The sequence below is a fragment of the Lygodium microphyllum genome, chromosome 3 (assembly GCF_053477565.2).
Source record: "Lygodium microphyllum isolate KBCC chromosome 3, Lygodium_microphyllum_v1.1.10, whole genome shotgun sequence".
NCBI lineage: Eukaryota > Viridiplantae > Streptophyta > Polypodiopsida > Schizaeales > Lygodiaceae > Lygodium > Lygodium microphyllum.
Window position 1 is genome coordinate 110,560,147 of NC_141137.1, and position 21,925 is coordinate 110,582,071.

Sequence of the window (21,925 nt, forward strand, 5' to 3'; positions counted from 1 at the left end):
ACCCCCCCTTGATAGGTGGTCAGTCATTACCGATTGCTACTATCATTAGAGATGTGTTTACAAAATAAGATTGCCCCCCTTTAGACCCCTATTATACTCATAAGTATGTGGTGTGACTAAAATAGGATATAAGCAAATAGCTTTGGATTGATTCGGTAATTTGTCCCCTTGGCTACATCATCTATGCCAATGGTGAACATTACAATTGTAGGATTTAAAATAGGTATCCATTGGATGGAGATATATCATTGGATTCATTTGATTTAGGTACATCACGGTTTTGAAGCAACTTGTTCGCATAGTTTGCTTGGTTGGATCAGCACTCCCTTTCGAAATGAGCAAAGCATATACAAATTGTGCATTGATGTTTACCTTTGTTCTCAGTGGATTTAATTTTGCTCTCTCTCTCTCTCTCTCTCTCTCTCTCTCTCTCTCTCTCTCTCTCTCTCTCTCTCTCTCTCTCTCTCTCTCTCTCTCTCTCTCTCTCTCTCTCTCTCTCTCTCTCTCTCTCTCTCTCTCTCTCTCTCTCGGATGCCTCAATGTCATGTAGCTTCAAATCTTCCATATTAGACAATGTTTCAACAAGATTTTGATAACCATCTACATCACAACTTGCTAATTAAATAGCATTGGCCTCATCCTTACCTAGTGTTCTTTTCAGAACAACCAATTGTTGTTTAATGCCTTTATATTTATTCATGTGACTTGTGAGATCTTCCTTTGGGTTGAACCTTCAGATTATAAAGTTGCAGTAATAGCTTCACCTTAGAATGATTGGATTCAGTGTGCTTGAAGACTTTGTTGAGCTCCTCCTGTGCTGCCTTTGCACTTAGAATACCATCAATGTGGTGTACGCATTAATCACCTAAGCCTGCTGCTATATATCCCAATGCTTTCTCATTGCTTTCTTCATGTTCCTCTCCCAATAATAATGCCACATAATTGTTTCACATATGAAAATACATAATTTTGGATTGCTAGATATGGAACTTGAACCTTTTGAATTTATCAATGATATATTGTGTTGACATTATGTTTTATGGAGAGGCCTTATTGGGTTTCCCACAATAGTGTCTAACTCCATGCAACAAAGGGATATGGGATTTGCAAAGGCCGTTGAATATTAAAGCATCCACATGCAATGGCATTTTACAAGGGTATGATTTGATTTGGATAAGAAATAGTATGGATAGCTTCCCAAAAAAAAGATTCCAAGATATGCGATGTGAATTAGGAGAGTTGAAATGAACCAATTCAACTACAATAGTGTGAATGGGAGTGTAAAAGAACTAGTTTAGATAAATCAATGTAAATAGGGATTTGAGGACTAACTTTAACCTAAGGAGGTAGTATTAAGCCTTTTATAATAAAATGCTTAGCGTTTGTGTAGCTCAGGCCCTTTTTGAATAGCGCAAGTCAACACAGGCCTTAAGGACACCATTGATAGAATAGATCCATAGTAGCAGTACATCCTCGAACAGGAAGCGATGAGTTTGGGAGCTCCCTTCTTAATAGTCAACCTTCTCTCTATCTTCTCCTTTTTTCTCTGTCAAAGAAGATCCCCTGTTGGATTGATAAGTAGGCCCCTAGATTTTGGCCACAAGCATGCCCTAAGCTTGGTGAAAGCAGGCCCCTTGCTTGACAATAGAACTTGGTAGCCATCGATTGAAAGGTGAAAGAATTGATGAACTAAATGAACCAAATATACCTCAATGCTTGCGATATGGTGGCCTCTTGATTTGCTTAAGAAATCTCTACGCTTGCCTTCAATCTTCAATGGTTTTCTTGGTAATTGTAGACGCACAACCTCACAGCGACGAGGATGGTGGCGCTGATACCGCAACTAAATAAATTATGGCACATGTTAGAGAGAGCCATACATGATAAGAATTTATGCAAGGAAGATGATTGAATTATACTTGAGCAAGTACATGAATTTATAGCTTTTTAGCTTGCACACTCTCTCTTGTCTTTGCATATGGGATGCATTCCATCCATTCATGTGTGACCTCTTTGATTGCCACCTCATCCATCCACATGTCTATCCATTCTCTTAGGCCTAATTCCCATATTTATGCACCAAATATGCTAGAGAGAGAGAGAGAGAGAGAGAGAGAGAGAGAGAGAGAGAGAGAGAGAGAGAGAGAGAGAGAGAGAGAGAGAGAGAGAGAGAGAGAGAGAGAGAGAGAGAGAGAGAGAGAGAGAGAGAGTTTTGTCTTCTTCTTGTGGCTTTTCTTTTCTTCTTCTTCTGTTTGTTGTCTCTTCTTCTTCTTCATAGAGTATAAGGATTGATGAGGGAAAAATGGAGCTAGATGAGCCATGAGAGCATGGTGTTTGAAGGTTCCTTCAAATTACAATGAGCAATGAGAAGGCCAAGGTCAATTCTCCTAATGTAGTGATTTGTGCTTTTCTCTATTTGGTATCACATGCATGCATAAGGAAGAAATAGATTGCTTGGAGCAAGAATATGAGCATCTAGGTGAGAGATAGAATTCATTTGAGAGTATAGAGCATGTGAGGAATATGTGCTCATCTTAAGACCACATCATTGAACTATCGTTAGGATTAACATTTTGGTCTATTATTGAAATTGAGAGAAGACTCTGTACTTGTGATGCTTGTACTCTTATCGTTGTGGATTAGAGGCATACCATTATTGATAGTGGAGGAGTTCTCTTCCCTACAGTGAGCATAACCTGCATGAATCATTCGACTAGAGTGGAAAAGGTTGAATAAAGAGAAACTAATTAAATGGACTAGATTATAAAACAATAGACACTTTGTAGAAGTAGAACTTGAGTAAAAAAATCCCCCAAACAGCCCATAAAAGTGCAAAAGGCAAAATGTTATCTTCATCTATGCATGTAGATTCATCCATATTAGAGCTCTCTATGTACAAGTGCATAACATGCATTATAGGTTGGGTATGGCTAGAAGAGAGCCAAACATTAAAGTTCCTATCTTTCTATCTATGTCTCCCATAAATGTCCCATAGACATCAATTGGATATGCTTTGAACATGTAACAATTAATAGGATGCATGTGTCACATAAAAAGATCAAAACTATGTATATTCTCTAGCTTGTAGTTAACGTATACCACTACTAGTCTTTATTATATGCTTGTGGAAGAAATTACATGATTGCTTGAGCAAGGAAAAAAAACCTATAATTTTATGCATATTCATATATTTTGACCATATGATGCCAGGAGGCATATTCCACGGTGGATTCCATGAGGTTTTGCGGTGGATTCCGTAAAATTATATTTATTTGCCAGGGGCTTGTACACAAGGTGGATTCCTTGTGCGAAAAGTTGATGGGGATACCTATCCTTTTCGGGCGTTACGTTAATTTAATGTGCAAGTGGGTGATTCCATAGCGGGTGATTCTGCAAAATACATATTTAAATTAATGGACATTTATGAGTTTAGAGTGCACACTCGTATTAAATTAAGGTTAGGACAAAGTTCCAACCTATTTATTTATTTTGTAGCTGAAGACTGCTAGGTATTCACTTTTGTCGGTTTAATTTTATTATTTTCTAACAATTGTGAATGCTTCAGTTGATATGTAAAGCAGGCGGTGGTGGCGTTGGGAAGCACTAGGCGATAGCGTGTATTCAAGTTATTTAGAAGAAATTATCAATTTTGATGGGTGTGTGTCTTAGGCGTGGCACCAATATTTATTTTGACACACTTATTCATTGAAGCGCTGGACATATATTTATTATTTTGTATGCACATGGGCGCACGATTTAAATATTCATTATTGGTCATTGTATTTGGGCACATCCTGACTCTTGGGGCACCCAACCGCTTTATTCTTTATTTGGACAAAAGCAAACACAAAAGCTAAAGCATGCTAATTGTAAATTTGGGCTATTTTTGAGCTTGGATATGAATAAAATATTAAATACATGCTTTGTGGAGCGCTCACACAAGGCATGGGGGGAGATTGTACCCAATTGGTCTTTTTGCTTCATGTCGTGCAAGTCTATTCTCTTGGATTTTGAGCAAAAAGTAGAGTTCTTTGTTCTTGGGGACCTTCCGGCACTCGCTACGTACGCATACAACATCCGATTTGCGCACCATCATATGACATTGCTTTTTGTTGACTTAACATGCTTTAAAATGTAGATTCAAACTTTATAAATCACTAGTGATGAGTACTAGGAAGGCTATAGTTGAATTACATAATAAGAGGTATCCAAAAGATCAAAATATGAAAATTTCGGCATTTGTTACTCTTAAGCTCAAATTTTATGGATTTTGTGCTCGTAACTGGATGATAAATCTTTAAGATTAAAACATGATGACTACTCACATCTTAGTAGTATATTAGTGCATAAAGTTGATTTTTCTAGCTTAACTAGGCTTGCATGGATATCCATTAAGTTAGAACATGAGCATTGTCTACTCTTAGGGTCCAAATTTCATTTTTTGGATTGAAAATCTGATATTGGGTTTGAACACTTTCAACTAAGCAACTAATAACCATGTGGGTGTGCATTAGGATAGGATGTCTTGCACGTTACATGGTCATCTTAAGCTTTGGTTATCTCAATCTAACTTGGTTGATTTTAGACTTTGGTCTTTGAGATTCATGTTATGGATCATCTCCCAAGTTGAAAAGCTTAGAAAGTGATGTCTTGAGATTGAGCATAAGCGATTCATCTCATAATAAGTGCTCAATTGACTATCTAGTCTGTGATGGCTGTCTAAACTATGTTTTATTTCCATGCTTGGGTTTCTTGGAAATCTATTCCTTCTCAACTCATTCTTGTGCTAGACTACTTGAAATTGCATTATTTGACCATTTTTATTTTGTTTTTATTGGAAAAATAATTCCTTTTTGTGCTTGTTAGTAGGTTGGCTTGTCAAGAGTCTCCAAATCCCACCCTCTTAAGCTTTAGAGTACCCTTGAGGTGAACTATACTAAGGGTAAGTTTCACCACTTGGAGGCATTTTGATTCCTACTTCTCACCAAGCTATGTCTAGAAGACTCACTTGCTTACTTATAACTCTTTGTTGTATATGTGGTATGCTCATAAGAATCGTTCAAACATTTATTCCAAGGCTTCCACAAAACCACTTTGAGATGAACCACCTGATGATAGGCCAACAAGGTTCTCACCAAGTAGAAGTGCTAAAGTCCATAATAGTCCTAAAAAGCTTATTCCAAAAAGTAGCCTAAACCTCAAATAGCACAAAAAGTTGTTATTGGAGTGGAAGCGACCCATCAAAAGCTCCAAAGGAAGTCCTCTTTAATAGAAAGACATCCTTGAGCTCAAGGGTATATTTACACATTTTCGGCCATTTTGACATCCATAACACATCAAAAGAGCTGTCATAGATCTTCACAAGCTCTAAAAAGTTATTATTCAGCTTACAAAAGCATTTCACCACTAAGGATTTCAAAAGAGTTATCATAGATCTTCACAGGTTCTAAAAAGTTATTATTCAACTTACAAAAGTATTTCACCACTAAGGATTCTTTAATATTCAGCTTTTAAGGCTATTTGCACTCAAAATCCACCACCTCAAGGGTCCATAAGTATTTCACCACTAAGGATTCTTTAATATTCAGCTTTTAAGGCTATTCGCACTCAAAATCCACCACCTCAAGGGTCCATAAGTTAAGATTTGGACCAACTAGAGTGCTTTATCCCCCTTTCCAATGAAGTTCTTAGCATAGGAGGCTAGCTAGATAGTTGCATCATCTCTTGGACACTTGAACAAGTAAGTAGCGCTCCTTAAAAAGTGCATCCAAAATTATAAAGGAGCTCCAAAGTACATAAAGGTACCCTTGAGGGTGATGATATTACATATATTGTCTTGTTCCTTCGATTTTGACCTTAGTTACCTACTCCCAAACATAAGGCATCAAGTCCAACCTTGGTTGAAGCACACTAGCATAAGACTTGAGACTTCTATCCTCTGAAGGAATAGACATTCTGGGAAGAAAGTAGCCTCGAAGTGGTTTAGATTGAGGTAACTTGGATTTTCACATTTGTGCAACCATAATTGGAGCATAATAGATTTAACTTTTAACTAGAGACCTCTTGCTAAAGACCAAAGTAGCATACCTTACCAACAACATTGACCTTGAAGTGAATCAAAGAACCCACTAGCTCCTTCAAAGGGAACCTTCCAAGCATCAAAAGCATACTCTTCATGATCCTTGTGCCTACTTTTAAGTTCATCCGTACCATCAAGGACACCTAAAATATCACCTCAAACAAGTCTTACATTCACTATATCATGCTAGTAGACTACTTGGAGTCTCATATACCTTTGGAAGGATCTCATGCCCTACACTTCAAATGTCAGCTTCAATATTTACAATAGATACATGCCAATCTATAGGTTATCCTTGAGCCCTACATGTGTCCCATAATCCCCTTCTATTTGCTACAGTGGTTTACAAGGGCTTCTTCCACTAAAGGTATTCCCACAAGGGTTACAAGGGTCAAACAAGGTACTTATAGGTGGTGGACAAGGTGCATAAAACTTATGTTTAGACATGAAGATTCAATTACAAAAAAATCTGTCCTAATCCAAATTGAGAACTAAGAGGGGATCCTAAGCTTTGATTTGAATAAAAAAATTTGGCGATCCAATATCGGGAGCTCAAGTTATTGCTGATTTTCTGACACTAGGTAGAGTGAGACAACACCCATACAACATAGAGGGAGACATTGTTTGTCATTGTTCCACCCAAAGTATCCAATCCAAGTCCATATCTCTTAAAATCTGCAATATCCCCATATAATAAGCTTCCCATAGAGCTATTAAGCATTGGGATTAGTGCTATATTCTGAGAGAAATAGGAAATTTATCTACAAAACTATCTACTATTATAGCACTATCTCCTAATGGCCAGGAATAAGAAGAAAGACCCCATTATTGAAGCATTTAATGATGGTGTCAAGGACTTTCAAGAGGATCAAAACTACACAAATGAAGCCCATAATGTTGAACAAATAGATGAAGATTTAAACATTGGGATTGCATATAGCACACACCAAGGAGACATGATGACATACATGAAGTGCATGCAGTGAATGATTACCTTTTACTATCAAAAGAGTTGGGACATGCCAATGAAAGCCTTTCTAAGGATTTGAAGACTTTGAATGAAGGCTTACCACATATGAATCAAGGTTTGTTGCAAGGGATGTGTCGGGACCTAAAATGGGCTCAACATTGGCTCTCTAGCACTAGCTGGACCTCTAAGACACACAAGACACCCCACACGGCCTCGCAACCAGGAGCGTCTAAGGCTCACACTACACTAAACTATAATATTGCTATTACGTTTGTAATAGGACACAGTCCAATGTTTGTCTTCCCCTACTCCTCAGAGGGAGATCCCATACACATATAGGTATAATACCTCGTATCACATACACAGGAGACAACCTCTCGGCTGAAACACCACGACCTCACTATAGCTTTCCTACATCTCGGGGATTGGCCCCAAGATGCACTGCCTCAACATATAAAAAACATGATACATAGTCCACTCCTTGATTAATTGAACGATCCAGGAGTTGATATTTCCTCACTCAACTTATCTCAAGGAACCGCTCGTCTAACCTTCAGCAAAGGACTTCCTCACACTCTCAGTGTTGGTCAACATTTAGCATACAAGTGCTTGTTGGGGGTAAAGGCGCCTCCGCCGTGCCACCCCGTGTATTACTACACTGATAGTACCCGCCACTGACACACTGCAGGTGGCGGGCGCCCGTCACCATCACACTTATTCTTTATTCTTTTAGTGACTAGTGAATAAAGGAAGGCCCGGTTACACATTGTGACCGTTGGAGTTCCCATTTGTCTCTCTCTCTCTCTCTTTTCTTGCTCTTGCTCTCTGCCATAGCTCGTGCATGGTCTTTCGATCCTCTCATCCCTTTCAACTGGTATCAGAGCTTGGCTTCCGATTGCTCGAGCTCTTCTCGGTGTTTGCTTAGCTTCGCATCGATTCCCTTCTTGCATTGGATCTCTATCCCGGCAGCCATATCCGATCTCCCCGAGCTCCCGTCACTCCCCGGCTTCCCGAGCACCTTCCCGGCCTATTGAGGCACCTTCAAGGCATTGGTACTAAGGTATTTGATCATTCTTTCAGGGTTTTATTTTAGTCTACATGTTGCAAACAGCAAGGGCAGCCATGACTTCAAACCCTTGAAGCTTATTCCCCTCATATTTGTTGAAAGAGTAGAGAGAGAGAAAGGGAAAGACTCCATATCCATGAGCCTTCAGGCTCTCAAGCTCATTCCTTCATTTCCACACACTCTACTGAAAAGCACACACCCACTACAAGATAAAGTGACCTAGTGTAAATGTAGACTAGACTGACTAACTCTAGTCAGGTCACTGAGTGACTACTAACCCGACTTATTTAATGTAGTCACATGTAGACAGCTGTACACACTAGCTGTCATAGATGTCGGTCATAGATGAAGACACACTGACGGTGAGCTTGATTTCTAACACTCCCCCTCAAGCTCAAAAACAAAACTCAAATCATCTGCATCACTCCAAGTAGCTGTCTAAAGTGAATGAACTTATCTTTACCAAGTGATTTGGTAAAGATGTCTGCTACCTGGTCACATGCTCCAAGTCAATCTGATATGCTAAAACCATTTCCCTGATGAAATGGTAGTGAACCTCAATGTGTTTTGATCTTGCATGATAAACAGGGTTGCTTGCTAACATAACACTGCTCAAATTGTCACAGTACAGCTTGACTTTGCTGTCCAAGTGTACTCCCAAGTCATTCAGTAACTTCTGTAACCACTTAGCTTCACAGGCCGCTAAGGCCGCACCACGATACTCTGCTTCCGTATTAGACAATGCAACTGTAGGCTGTTTCTTACTCTGCCAACTGATCATGCTACTACCCAATCCAAATGCATAGCCGCTGGTTGACCTCCTGTCATACGTGCAACCAGCCCAGTCAGCATCAGTGTACCCCATCAAGTCAAGGGGTTTCCTATATGCATAAAATAGCCCATGATCTGTGGTACCCTTTACATATCTCAGAATTCTTCTGACTGCATCCAAGTGTGGTTTGCGAGGCTTCTGCATGAACTGACTGATCAGCCCCACATCATAACTCAAGTCAGGTCTAGTGATCGTGAGATAGATCAAGCTGCCTACCATCTGTTTGTACATAGTAACATTCTCAATCTCTGTCCCAACATCAATCTGCAGCTTGACATTCTGCTCCAAAGGCGTATCCATAGGCTTGCAATCAGCCATACCATATTTCTGTAACATGTCATGAGCATACTGCTTCTGTAGCAGCCATATGCCTCGAGGTGTAGAGACAACCTCAATCCCCAAAAAGTATTTCAACTCTCCAAGGTCCTTGACCTTAAATTCAGCCTGTAAACATGTCTTTATTTCAACAATCCCATTTTCATCATCTCCTGTAATGATTAAGTCATCAACATAGACAACTAGGAAAACATAGCCATTATCTGTCTTTTTCACAAACAGACTATGATCAGCATCTCCCAATCGGAAACCATGTTGCTGTAAATAACTGCTGATGCGAGCATTCCATGCTCTGGGTGCCTGTTTCAGTCCATATAATGCCTTTTTCAGCCGACATACATGTGCTGGAAATTCTGGATATACATAGCCTTCAGGCTGTTCCATGTAAACCTCTTCCTGTAATTCTCCATTGAGAAATGCATTCTTTACATCCATCTGCCATAGTTTCCAGCCTCTAGCTGATGCCAAAGCAATCACAGTTCTAACTGTAGCCATATTTGCTACATGACTGAAAGTCTCCTCATAATTAAGACCATACTGCTGCGCATACCCTTTTGCAACCAACCTGGCCTTACATCTTTCCAATGATCCATCTAATTTACATTTTACCTTATACACCCACTTGCATCCAATAGGTGTTTTGCCCTCAGGCAACTGTACCAAATCCCATGTACAATTTTCAGCCAAAGCTGAATATTCCTCATCCATAGCAGCACGCCAATTCTCATCTGAAACTGCCTCATCAAAATTACTTGGTTCTCTAAAACCTGTTACTTTCGTCATATAAGCATAATGACGAGCTGAATATCCAGTGTAAGTATACCTGTCAACAGGTCGTCTGACCCTCTCTGATCTCCTGAGCTGTGGCTCACTGTGAGCTTACCTCTCATGAGGCGGCACATAACGGCTATGTCTAGCACCTGGCATCATAACAGACGGAATCCCCAATTCACTATCTAAGCTGTCACTGGTAGATGAATCATAACCTGCAGTGAGTGGACCTGTTACATCTTCAAAAACTTTTTCTTTTCCCTTATCTGTTCCCCCCCTCACTGACATATCCGTGTCAGTGGATGTAGTAGTGCGACTCCGTAATCGTCTTGTCCAAGGACTCACTGTAGATGATACATCACATGTCTGACCAGTCATGGAAGTACTCTCTGCAGGAGTATTTTCAACATGACTCATACTGGGTGAGCCATTAGTAGGCACTGCAACAGGATTCCCATACCAAGATGCTAACTCATCAAATACCACATCTCTGCTTATGAGTGTCTCATGCGTAGAAGGTACATAACACTTATAAGCTTTCCGTTCCTGTGCATATCCAATAAACACACTTTTCACTGCCTTAGGATCCAATTTCTTCCTCTTCTCATCCGGTATATGCACATATGCAATGCTGCCAAATAACTTCAAGTGTGAAATATCAGGTTTATGACCATACAGCCGTTCATACGGAGTGACATCATGAATTCCTGCTGTAGGGGTTCGATTCAGCACATATACAGCAGTCACGACTGCTTCAGCCCAATAACCATTTGGCAGACATTTTTCATTCAGCATAGCTCTAGCTGACTCCATCAAAACTCTGTTTTTCCTCTCTGCAACACCGTTTTGCTGCGGTGTATAACTGCATGTGAGCTGTCTTCTGATCCCATGTTTAGCAAGATACCTGTCAAAGTAGTTTGAGACATATTCACCTCCTCCATCTGATCTCAAACATGATATGTAACAGCCCAATTCATTTTCAGCATGTTTCTTGAAGTCTTTGAATGCATCAAACACATCATCCTTATGTTTCAAGATATAAAGCCAAGTGTACCTACTGAAATCATCAATAAATGAGACATAATATCGTGCACCACCAAAGGAAGCATTATGTGAAGGACCCCAAACATCAGAGTGTACCAACTGTAAAGGCCTAGTGCTGTTTTTTACATGTCTCATGAAAGGAAACCGTGCCTGCTTTCCAAACTGACATGCATGGCATACATGACCAAAATCATTATACTTGAATTTAGGTAATCCAAGTACTACTTCTTTCTGCTGCATAGATTTCAGCTTTTGTGCATTGACATGTCCGATTCTCTTGTGCCAGATCTCTACATCTCTGATGGCACTCTCATCATGACCAAACATAGCTGCTTTAAGTTCAGGAATGGTCGCTTCCAAAGTAAACATCCTGCCATCCCTTCTGCCCTTAGCAATTAGCTTGCAGCCATTTCCATACTCCTCAATGAAACATCCATCCTTGTTAAATCTCACTTGCAGATTTTGTTCTGCCATTTGACCCACAGACAACAAATTCCTTGTTATGGTCGGTACATGTAAGACATCATGCATGCCTTTCTTCTTGCCATCAGGCATCATCAATGAAACAATCCCTTTATGCTTTATGTCATGTTGGGTATCATCCCCAGTACATACATGACCATGTGTACCTGCAACCATCTCATCAAACCACTCTCCATGCGGGGTCATGTGGTTTGACGCACTAGAGTCAATGTACCACCTGTCATCTCTGTTCTGCCTTGACGCAGTCTTGGACACATGCTGCATGGCAAATAGTCTATCAACTGACTCATCATGAGCACCACTGGAAGATGCATAGTGCCCATGCTGTTTGCCCTTTGCCTTCATATCTCCTTGCTTCTTGTAACAATCCTTTGCAATATGCCCATACCGGCCACAATAATGACAGGTCCTTGTCCTTGTTGGACTGATCAGTAGACTGCCATGAACCAAAACCACCACCTCTACCTCGGGGTGATCTCCCCCTGCCTCTAAAACCACCAGATCCTCACTGGCCATGTGTACTGGCACCATGCCAATTACTCTGCTGTTGCTGCTGTCCATAAGTATTACGAGTGTCACCACGACCTTGAAATGAACCACGACCTCTAGATCTTCTGCCACACTGGCTAGAGTACAACACAGTATCTCTACTCTGAGATGCACTAGAACCTGTATTCAAACCAAGTTTGACTTCCTCATGCAGCAACAAAGCAACTAGCTTTTCCCAGCTAGGGGGCTCTTCTCTGACAGAAATGGAAGTGTCAAAAGCTTTGTACTTTTTGCCTAAGCCATTCAAAGCAACAGCAATCATATCATCTTCTGATACACTTGAGCCGATAGTAGCAAGTTGATCAGCTATGGTCTTAATCTCCGTGGTATACGTCTGGATGCTCTTGCCATTCCTAGACATGTTGTTGAACTGCTGTTTCAACTGGATCTTTCTTGCATGTGTCATGGTTCCATAATTTTTCATCAGTATGTCCCAAGCATCCTTCGAAGTCTCACATCCAGTGATTTGAATTACCATAGCATCAGATATACATAAGGAAAACCAATGCAGCACCTTGCATGCTCTTTCATTCCATAGCCTGTAGGCTCTTTTCTATTCATTTGTTGGATTGTGTGCAAGCAACTCAGGAGCAACTTCATCTCCTGTACATAAATCCCAATAACCTCTGCCAACCAGAAAGTTTTTCATTCTGAATTTCCATAATGTAAAGTTCTTATTATCCAACTTCTCTCCAACTATCTGAGTGATATTGTCAGTCCCATGTGCATTAGCCATGATGCAATAGACTGTCTATCAAGTGCCTGACTCCCTGCAGTCCAATAAGTATGACTGACTAAGTTCAGTCCGTAACAGTTTATGACAGTTTTCTACACTAAATTGCAGAAAAAAAACCAGGGTATTTCAGCCCACTGACACCCCAAAACAACCCTCAAACAAGTGGTCTCAACTGTAGATATAACTGTCAATACATAAGCTATGTGTTTGCTTCAGCTTAAGCTTATGCAACCTCACTGCCAGGGTACATACATGCAGTCTAAAAACTGTAAACTGTGAGTAACCAGCAGCAATTTCAAGTCCAAAACTGAGTGTGTCAACAAATTCAGTTTTAGGTTGCAGTCAACCAGAATTCAGCATACCAAGCTCCAAGCAGCTTCAAAATGTCTTTTGACCATGCCATACATTTACTTTGTAGTGGCAAGTTCAATACATGAGCATCTGAGTAGGCATAGACAATCTGTCTTCATTGACCAATGGCATAAACCTCATGAGCTGTTTGTAATTAACCAGGACAGTGTAATTGCATTTATTTCAGCTTCAAAATTCAATTTTCAATGATGCTCATTGCTTGCTTCAATTCTCCATGCATTCAGCATGTATAGGCCAGTTCATATAGATGATGGAACCCCCAAGATGACCTGTATTGCTTCAGTAATGCACAGTACTTGTCATTGACTGTGTATGACAGTTTTCAGCCTGTCATTGATTTTCAGATCTGAGTATTCTGAGCAACTGTGTATGACAGTTTTCAGCCTGTCATTGATTTTCAGATCTGAGTATTCTGAGCAAAAGATCTCAGCTCCAAGACATTTGATCCAATGTATACATGCTTTGACACATTCTTGTGCTCCAAAGATGCCGTGTGAGTGTAGTACAAGGCTCCTCTGTGTCAGTAATGACTGAATGCATGCTATCCATTCATGTTTACAGTAGTTCAGAAATGATTACAGGTCTGTGTCTGTCACTCCAGCTCATAACAGAGCTCCCACACAAGCATTTACTCCTTGCACACTTCAAATACCTTCAATAGTGAGCATACATGCTCTATGAACCTTGTCCAGGTGCCCCATTGAAGATTGACAGGTTGCTGTTCACTCAGATCAGCAGGCGTAGATTTTCAGATACAGGTTGCTGTCCATTCAGATCAGCAGGCACAGATTTTCAGATACAGGTTGCTGTTTTTCAGGAGGCAGTCCACGATTTTCAGACACAGGTTGCAGTCCACGATTTTAGGACACAGGTTTCAGGAGTCCACGATTTTCAGACACAGGTTTCAGGAGGCAGTCCACGATTTTCAGACTCAGGAGGCAGCCCATGATTTTCAGAAGGCAGTCCACGCTGATTCCTTCCTTTGACTATGGCTTCATTTGCAAGTGTCCAGCTTCTTCCTCATTCCTTACTTCCATCTCCTTTGCACTACAAGTTGTCATGCCCATTCTCCCACAGCCTCATGGATGAAGCTCTGATACCATGTTGAAAGAGTAGAGAGAGAGAAAGGGAAAGACTCCATATCCATGAGCCTTCAGGCTCTCAAGCTCATTCCTTCATTTCCACATACTCTACTGAAAAGCACACACCCACTACAAGATAAAGTGACCTAGTGTAAATGTAGACTAGACTTACTAACTCTAGTCAGGTCACTGACTGTGACTACTAACCCGACTTATTTAATGTAGTCACATGTAGACAGCTGTACACACTAGCTATCATAGATGTTGGTCGTAGATGAAGACACACTGACAGTGAGCTTGATTTCTAACAATATTGTGCCTTACACCTATCAAGGCTCAAAGAGGCTTGTCATAGGCCTTTGATAGGCCCTTCTTGAGCCCCCCATTACCCCCTTTCAGCCCACGTGGAGCAGTAGCAAGTTCAGCACCAACAGGGCAGATTGCGCCATTTTTCCAGGCTGTTAGCACTTGTCTACTTGAGCTCCACACTTGGCCATTGCTTCTTGCTCTCTACCTTGATCAAGAGGGCTATTAGACTTCATGTTTGATGTCATTCAAGCTTTGGGAATTGGTCTTGATCATTCGGGGCATATTTCTTCAGATTTGGGACTGTCATAACAGGCTGAAAATAGGGCAACAACATTGGCATTAGCATTTGTTGCTTACACTCCTTTCCGGTTGTGCTATTTGATGCCCGTATGCAGCCTACTTGATGCCCGAATGTCTTGGGAATGGACGCATTTGATTTGCCCATGATTTGGCATTGTTGTTGGGCTGGAAATTGACAGTTTTGGACTGTTTAGAGCTGATGTACATGAGCGGGCTGAAGCTCATTTGTCACATGTATTGCTTCTCTATCGATACCGAATGTATGCTACGGGTTATGCCATGATGTATTACACTTTGGGGATCGACTTCGAACTCATGATCGTGATTCCGGAATGCTTTTGAGCATCGCATTTGCTCCGTTGTTATTGGTTTGTCATTGGCAGTTTGGTTGACTTGACTAGCATTTGGGCCACTTATGCCTATTGTCTGTACTTGACGGATAAGCTCTATGCATTACATGCTTTGGTCAATGGTTGATGCCTCTTAGTTCGTCCATGCTTGACAGATATTTTAGAGCTCCGATTTGGATGTTTTGAGCACTTCCGACTCACAGGGATATTGACTTTGGGTTGCTACTGGATGTATTGACTTGACAGAGATCTTGCCATTGGGATTATGTCTTGCTTAGTGGTTGCTACGATAGTTGCTTCATGTATGTCATGCTCTCTTGGATGCGTTTGACTCATTGACTTGGTCACTTGTCACTGGTACTTTGTCTTGGGTTGTTTGAGCTCTTTAGCTCGCATGTACGCCGTTTGTGCCAGTGGGAGCATAGTGTATGCATGATCGACTTTGAGCAGTTCATGACTTGGAGCAGCTTATGACTTTGAGCAGATGTTTTTTGAGACTTTGGGATTACCCTCCGACCTTTGGATGTTGCATTGATGTATGTCTTGGTCTCCGGATTGCTTATGAGCTGAGTCTCTTTCTTTGGATCCGCTTTCATTTTGGGCAGACACCTATTTGTGTTAGGTTTTGGCAGTTGCAGGTACATCTTGCCTAGATTGTCTGGGGGTGTGCCTCTTACTAGCAGATGCTATTTGACATGTCTCGGTGTTAAGCTCATGTATTTTCACTGTCATTTGGCTTTGCTTTGTCCTTTTCATGCCGGCTTTGGACCTAGCACTGTCTAGTTGACTTTGGATCCAATTTTGGGACAGTTTACTCTCATTATTGCAGGTCTGCAATTTATTACAGCAAGCATTTATTGGTGGAATGGGCTGTATTTTTCATGCTGAAATGTCCTGATTTGGTGTATTGTACCTCGTACTTGGTGGGCAGCAGCTTCTCAGTCAGTTTCCCAGTCATTTTGCCTTGGATTTAGTGGTTTTTTGGTTGTTTACAGTAGAAAACAGCAAGCAGTTTTTGAATTGTCTCTGCATTTACAGCCTGCATTATGGCTTCATCTTCGACTGATAATGCCATATTTAATATCAAGAAGTTGGATGGTACCAACTATGGCTATTGGAAGAGCCAGATTTGGCAGGTCTTGGTGCAGAAGAACCATGTAAAGCCACTTCGATTGAGCGGGCAGCAGCCTGTAGGTACGAGCAATGATGACTGGTTTGACTTGGATGCATACTGTAAGTCCACAATCATACTCTCTCTGACTGAGCAGGTTCATTACAATGTAGTGGATGAGGCATAGACCGCATGGCAGTTATGGAAAAAGATCAAGAATCTTTATGATAAGAAGAGCCCGGCTAGTCAGATGTATTGGCTCAAGCAACTCATGGATCTGCGCATGAAGGAGAATGCGACGATGTCTGCTCATTTGAGCCAGTTCCATGTGATCTTGAAGAATCTGACATCGTAGGGTATCACATTTCCTGATGAGGTGACCCCACTCTTTTTGCTTGGGACTCTTGGAGAGTCGTGGGATGTCTTTCGTACTGCCTTGTGTGCTCCTGGTAGTACTGAGCTGAAATTGTCTGATGTAGAGAGTGCTCTTCTGTAGGAAGAGATCAACAGGAAGAACTTGGATGCCTCTCGTGTTTCTCATGCTTTGACAGTTAGAGGCAGGAATGACAGGAACGACCGTGGGAATGGCCGTGGCCGTGACTCTCAAAAGGGTCGGTCCAAATATCGTGGAAAGTCGCGTAGTAAGTCGCGTGGGCGCAACGCTAATGTCACTGGCCATCATTGTGGGAAAAAGGACCATATCAGACCACAATGTCATGAGTTGCGCAATGAGAAGCGCAAGGACAAGAGGAAGGATAAAGTGCAGGAAAAGTCTTATGATCGCAATATTGTACCTGCGAAGTCCAGTGTAAAGATTGAAGAGATCAATGTTACACAGACTGAGGAGCCATCTGACAGTGATGAGTTTATCTTGGCAGCTAGTTCATCTGACAGCTCACAGTTGACTGAGACTCCTAGCATATATGCACAGTGTTGGCTTTTGGATTCAGGCGCGTCTTTTCATGTGACGCCTTATCGTGAGTGGTTCCACTCCTACCGCACTATATCAGGGTCAGTCAGGCTTGGAGATGACAGGTCTTTGGCTATTGTGGGCAGTGGTGACATACAGTTGCAATTTTCCGCTGGTAGTTCTTTTGTGCTCAGGGATGTACATCATGTACCTGTGCTTATGCGCAGCCTTATGTCTGCAGGTCAGCTGGATGATGCAGGGTTTCACATTGGTTTTGGAGACTCTGCCTGGAAGATTACCGGAGGTAGACTTGTACTGGCGAGAGGTGCCAAGGCTGGCAACCTCTATCCTCTTGTAGTGGATGGTCCTATAGTTGATCATGTTTTGTCAGTGGGTTCTATCCCACATGTATCACTTTGGCATGACTGTTTGGGGCATATGTCTTTGAAGGGAATGAAAATGCTTTCTGGTTTGCAGTATCTTCCGCCTTTAGACTATGCATGTTTTGACTCGTGTGATCATTGTCTTTATGGTAAGCAGAATAGGTCTACGCATAAGAAATTGGGTAGGCCACGCATGAGTGAGCCCTTGGCTTTGGTGCATTTCGATGTTTGTGGGCCCATGCCTTGTATGTCTATGGGTGGCGCGAAGTACTTTGTTACCTTCATTGACGATTTTTCTAGGAAAGTGTTGTCTTATCCCATAAAGCAGAAGTCCGATGTCTTGGCAGTCTTTCAGCATTGGCTTGCTCTTGTTGAGAACCAGACTGGGTATAGGCTGAAATGCCTTAGGAATGACAATGGAGGGAATATGTCTCACGTGCTTTTGAGCAGTTGTGTGATGACAGGGGTATTAAGCGTCAGTTGACCGCCCCTTACACCCCACCCCAGAATGGTTTGGCTGAGCACATGAATAGGACTATTCAGGAGCGTGTGTGCTCTATGCTTAGCCATGCAGGCCTACTACAGAGCTTTTGGGCTGAGGCAGTTAGTACGGTAGTGCATGTCATAAATCGATCGCCTTCTAGTGGTTTGGATTTCCAGGTTGCAGAGGAAGTTTGGGCTGGTAAGCCACCCTCTTATGCACGTCTCCGTGTCTTTGGATGTGAGGCATTCTGCCATGTGCCCAAGGACAAGAGGAGTAAGTTGGATCCAAAGAGCATTAAATGCATATTTCTTGGCTATGGTGATTCAGGAGAGATGGGCTATCGCCTATGGGATCTGCAGGTGCGGAAAAGAGTATGCAGCCATGATGTAGTTTTCCATGAACACAAAATGCATAAGCAGCCTGAGAAGGTGGTTGAGATCCGTAGAGTGATCTTTCAGGAGGAGCCTCGGGCTCCAGCACAGCCAATAGTACAGCCTGCAGCAGTTCCTACACAGGGCTAGGGTGTTGGACAAGGCAGTTGGGCAGGCAGCACAGCCTGCGATGAGACGGTCTACTAGAGATAGACGTCCACCTGATCGCTATGAGCCCTCTATGCAGGGATGCAGGAGAGCCTCTCATCTATGATGAGGCTATGTGTAGGGGTGACAGTCACTCCTGGGAGAGGGCTATGCAGTCTAAGATGGACTCCTTGCATAGGAATATGACTGTTGCCTTGCCTAAGGGCAAAAAGGCTTTGCCATGCAAATGGGTGTACAAGCTGAAAAGTACCCCTGGGCACCCCAAGCCGGCCTATAAGGCTAGAATTGTAGCTAAGGGTTTTAAGCAGGAGCATGGAGTCGACTTTGATGAGGTCTTCTCTCTTGTCATCAAGATGACTACCCTACGCTTGGTCTTGTCCTTGGTCGCACAACTTGACTTGGATCTTTATCATATGGATGTTAAGACTGCATTCCTACATGGGGATTTGCATGACGAGATCTATATGGAGCAGCCTAAGGGCTTTGTAGAACATGGCAGGGAGCACCTAGTGTGCAAATTGAAGAAGAGTCTTTATGGCTTGAAGCAGGCACCTAGGGAATGGTATCATAAGTTTGATGCCTTTATGCAGTCACAGGGCTACAGCAGGAGTGCTATGGATCCGTGTCTTTACACAAAGAAAGCCCGTGATGGCAGTTTACTGATTTTGGTTCTCTATGTTGATGACATGCTGATAGCAGGGAAAGCTCATGCAGAGCTTGATGCTCTGAAAGCTCAGCTCAAGAAGAGCTTTGAGATGAAGGATTTGGGACAGGCTTCACATATTCTTGGGATGCACATTAAGCGTGATAGGCATCAGGGGCTTTTGTATCTCTCACAGCGGGAGTACATCCATAAAGTCCTTGAGCGCTTTCGCATGCAGGACGTAAAGCCTGCGGGCTGTCCCTTGCCTTCTCATGTGAGGGTTTCACAGGTTGATTGTTCGCAGACAGATGAGCACAGAGGGCCGAGATGGCCAAGATCCCTTATGCATCAGCAGTGGGCAGTCTCATGTATGCCATGATAGCCACTCATCTAGATATTGCGCATGCAGTTGGTGTTGTGGCACGTTATATGGCTACACCTGGCAAGAAGCATTGGGATGCCGTGAAAGGTATCACAAGGTACCTGAAGGGCACTGCAGATATGTCTATATGCTATGGTAGCTAGGATACATGGATTGTGGGTTACACTGAATCCGATTATGCAGGACATGCAGATAGTAGGAAGTCCACTTCTGGCTATGTGTTCACTTATGCTGGAGGGGTTGTTTCTTGGATGTCCAGGGTGCAAAAGTGTACGGCTTTGTCTACCGCTGAGGCCGAGTATGTTGCAACCACTAAGGCTTGCAAGGAGGCTATCTGGCTAGGCCGTCTTGTTTCTGACCTTGGGATTGATGATGTTCCTACACTGCATTCGGATTTTATGAGTGCCATTTAGTTGGCTAAGAATCCAGTCTTCCATGCCAAGACGAAACATATTGAGGTGAGATATCACTTTATTCGGGGTGTCGTGGAAGATAGGTCTGTTGACCTTGTCAAGATCTCCACTGACATCAATCCTGCAGATCTGCTCACGAAAAGCCTCACTACTGAGCGCTTTGCCTTCCTTAGGAGATTGATGGGCGTTAAATGAGATGTTGCCTTTCCTCATCCTTTGTACCTATGTACATTTGTTCTGTCTTTTCTTTTCTTTTCTCTCTCACTGGGGCAGATTCACCTTTAAGTGGGAGGTTGTTGGGGTAAAGGCGCCTCCGCCATGCCACCCCGTGTATTACTACACTGACAGTACCTGCCAGACACACTGCAGGTGGCGGGCGCTCGTCACCGCCACACTTATTCTTTATTCTTTCAGTGACTAGTGAATAAAGGAAGGCCCGGTCACACATTGTGACCGTTGGAGTTCCCATTTGTCTCTCTCTCTCTCTCTCTTTTCTTGCTCCTGCTCTCCGCCATAGCTCGTGCATGGTCTTTTGATCCTCTCATCCCTTTCAGTGCTATGCATCCAGGATTTTATACCATGTGGCATACAAAGTGAAAAAGTGGATACTTATTGTGCACAAAAATTTATAATGTAAAAATTAGCACAGTGGAGTGTAAAATCAGTCCTTCAATAATTTCCAATCTATTCGTTGTTGCCACGTTGTTGCTAGAGACTAGCACCGAACTTAATTGTGCTACTAGCCTCTTTAACTTAAATTTTTATCGTTCTGTATGACATGCACAAAAAAAATATTAGAATTTACTTCATTTTTATCACTCAAATGCTTCCACAACCCTCCTTTTCCCCCTACTGTTTATGCGTTGCATCGCTGCATAGGTGTATTAATTCATTTTGTGTGTCGTTTTCATCATAAACTAGTAAAAATACGTACTATAACACATAAAAAAGGTTGATCTGAGGCTAACCCCCATGCCTCATCTTTGTCACATAGCCACACACATAAATCATATTTTTTTGGATTTTTATAACGTGAAAATCTTATTTTTCTCCATTTTTAGCTATTTTCAATATTTATTTATTAAGAAAATCGAGCATTTATTGGATTTTTTGGTTTTTTTTATTATGACAACTAAGAATCACTCATTTTCCACATTTCATCCCTCGTGCATCATTTTTACCTAACGCAAAATGACAAAAAATCCCATTTTCTTTGTGAAATGCGTGTTTTTCAAGTTTTAAGTAATTAGTTATGGCCATAAATTATAATGGGTTCTTCATTTTCCCATGTGTAGCCCTCAAACATGATGCAAGCAAGGCTCAAACAAATTTCTAGTCCATGTGCACATTTCTTCCCACTCGAAACATGCAAAATCCCATTTTTCCTTTGTAAAATACAATTTTCACATTTTAGAAAATTATTTTCAGCATTATGGCATTATATATTCTAATTTTTCTAACATAAATCATCAAACATACAACAAACAACATTCCTACCAATTTTCATCCAATATAAACATCATTTGGCCAACCATACCTAAAAAAGAAACATTTTTTCCTTTATAAAATAGAATTACTAGTTTTTTTATGGTTGCATGTTTCTAAAATTGGATTCGGGATAGCAAAACAGTTCACCATTAAAGCTCAACCCATCTCCAATCATCCATCTCTAGCCCCAAGTTGACTCGGAAGCGATCTAGTACCATGTCGGACAAGCATTCACCACTCGGGCTTCATCTCCCTTCACACGCAAGAACTGTCCCTTGCAAGAGAGAGAGGGA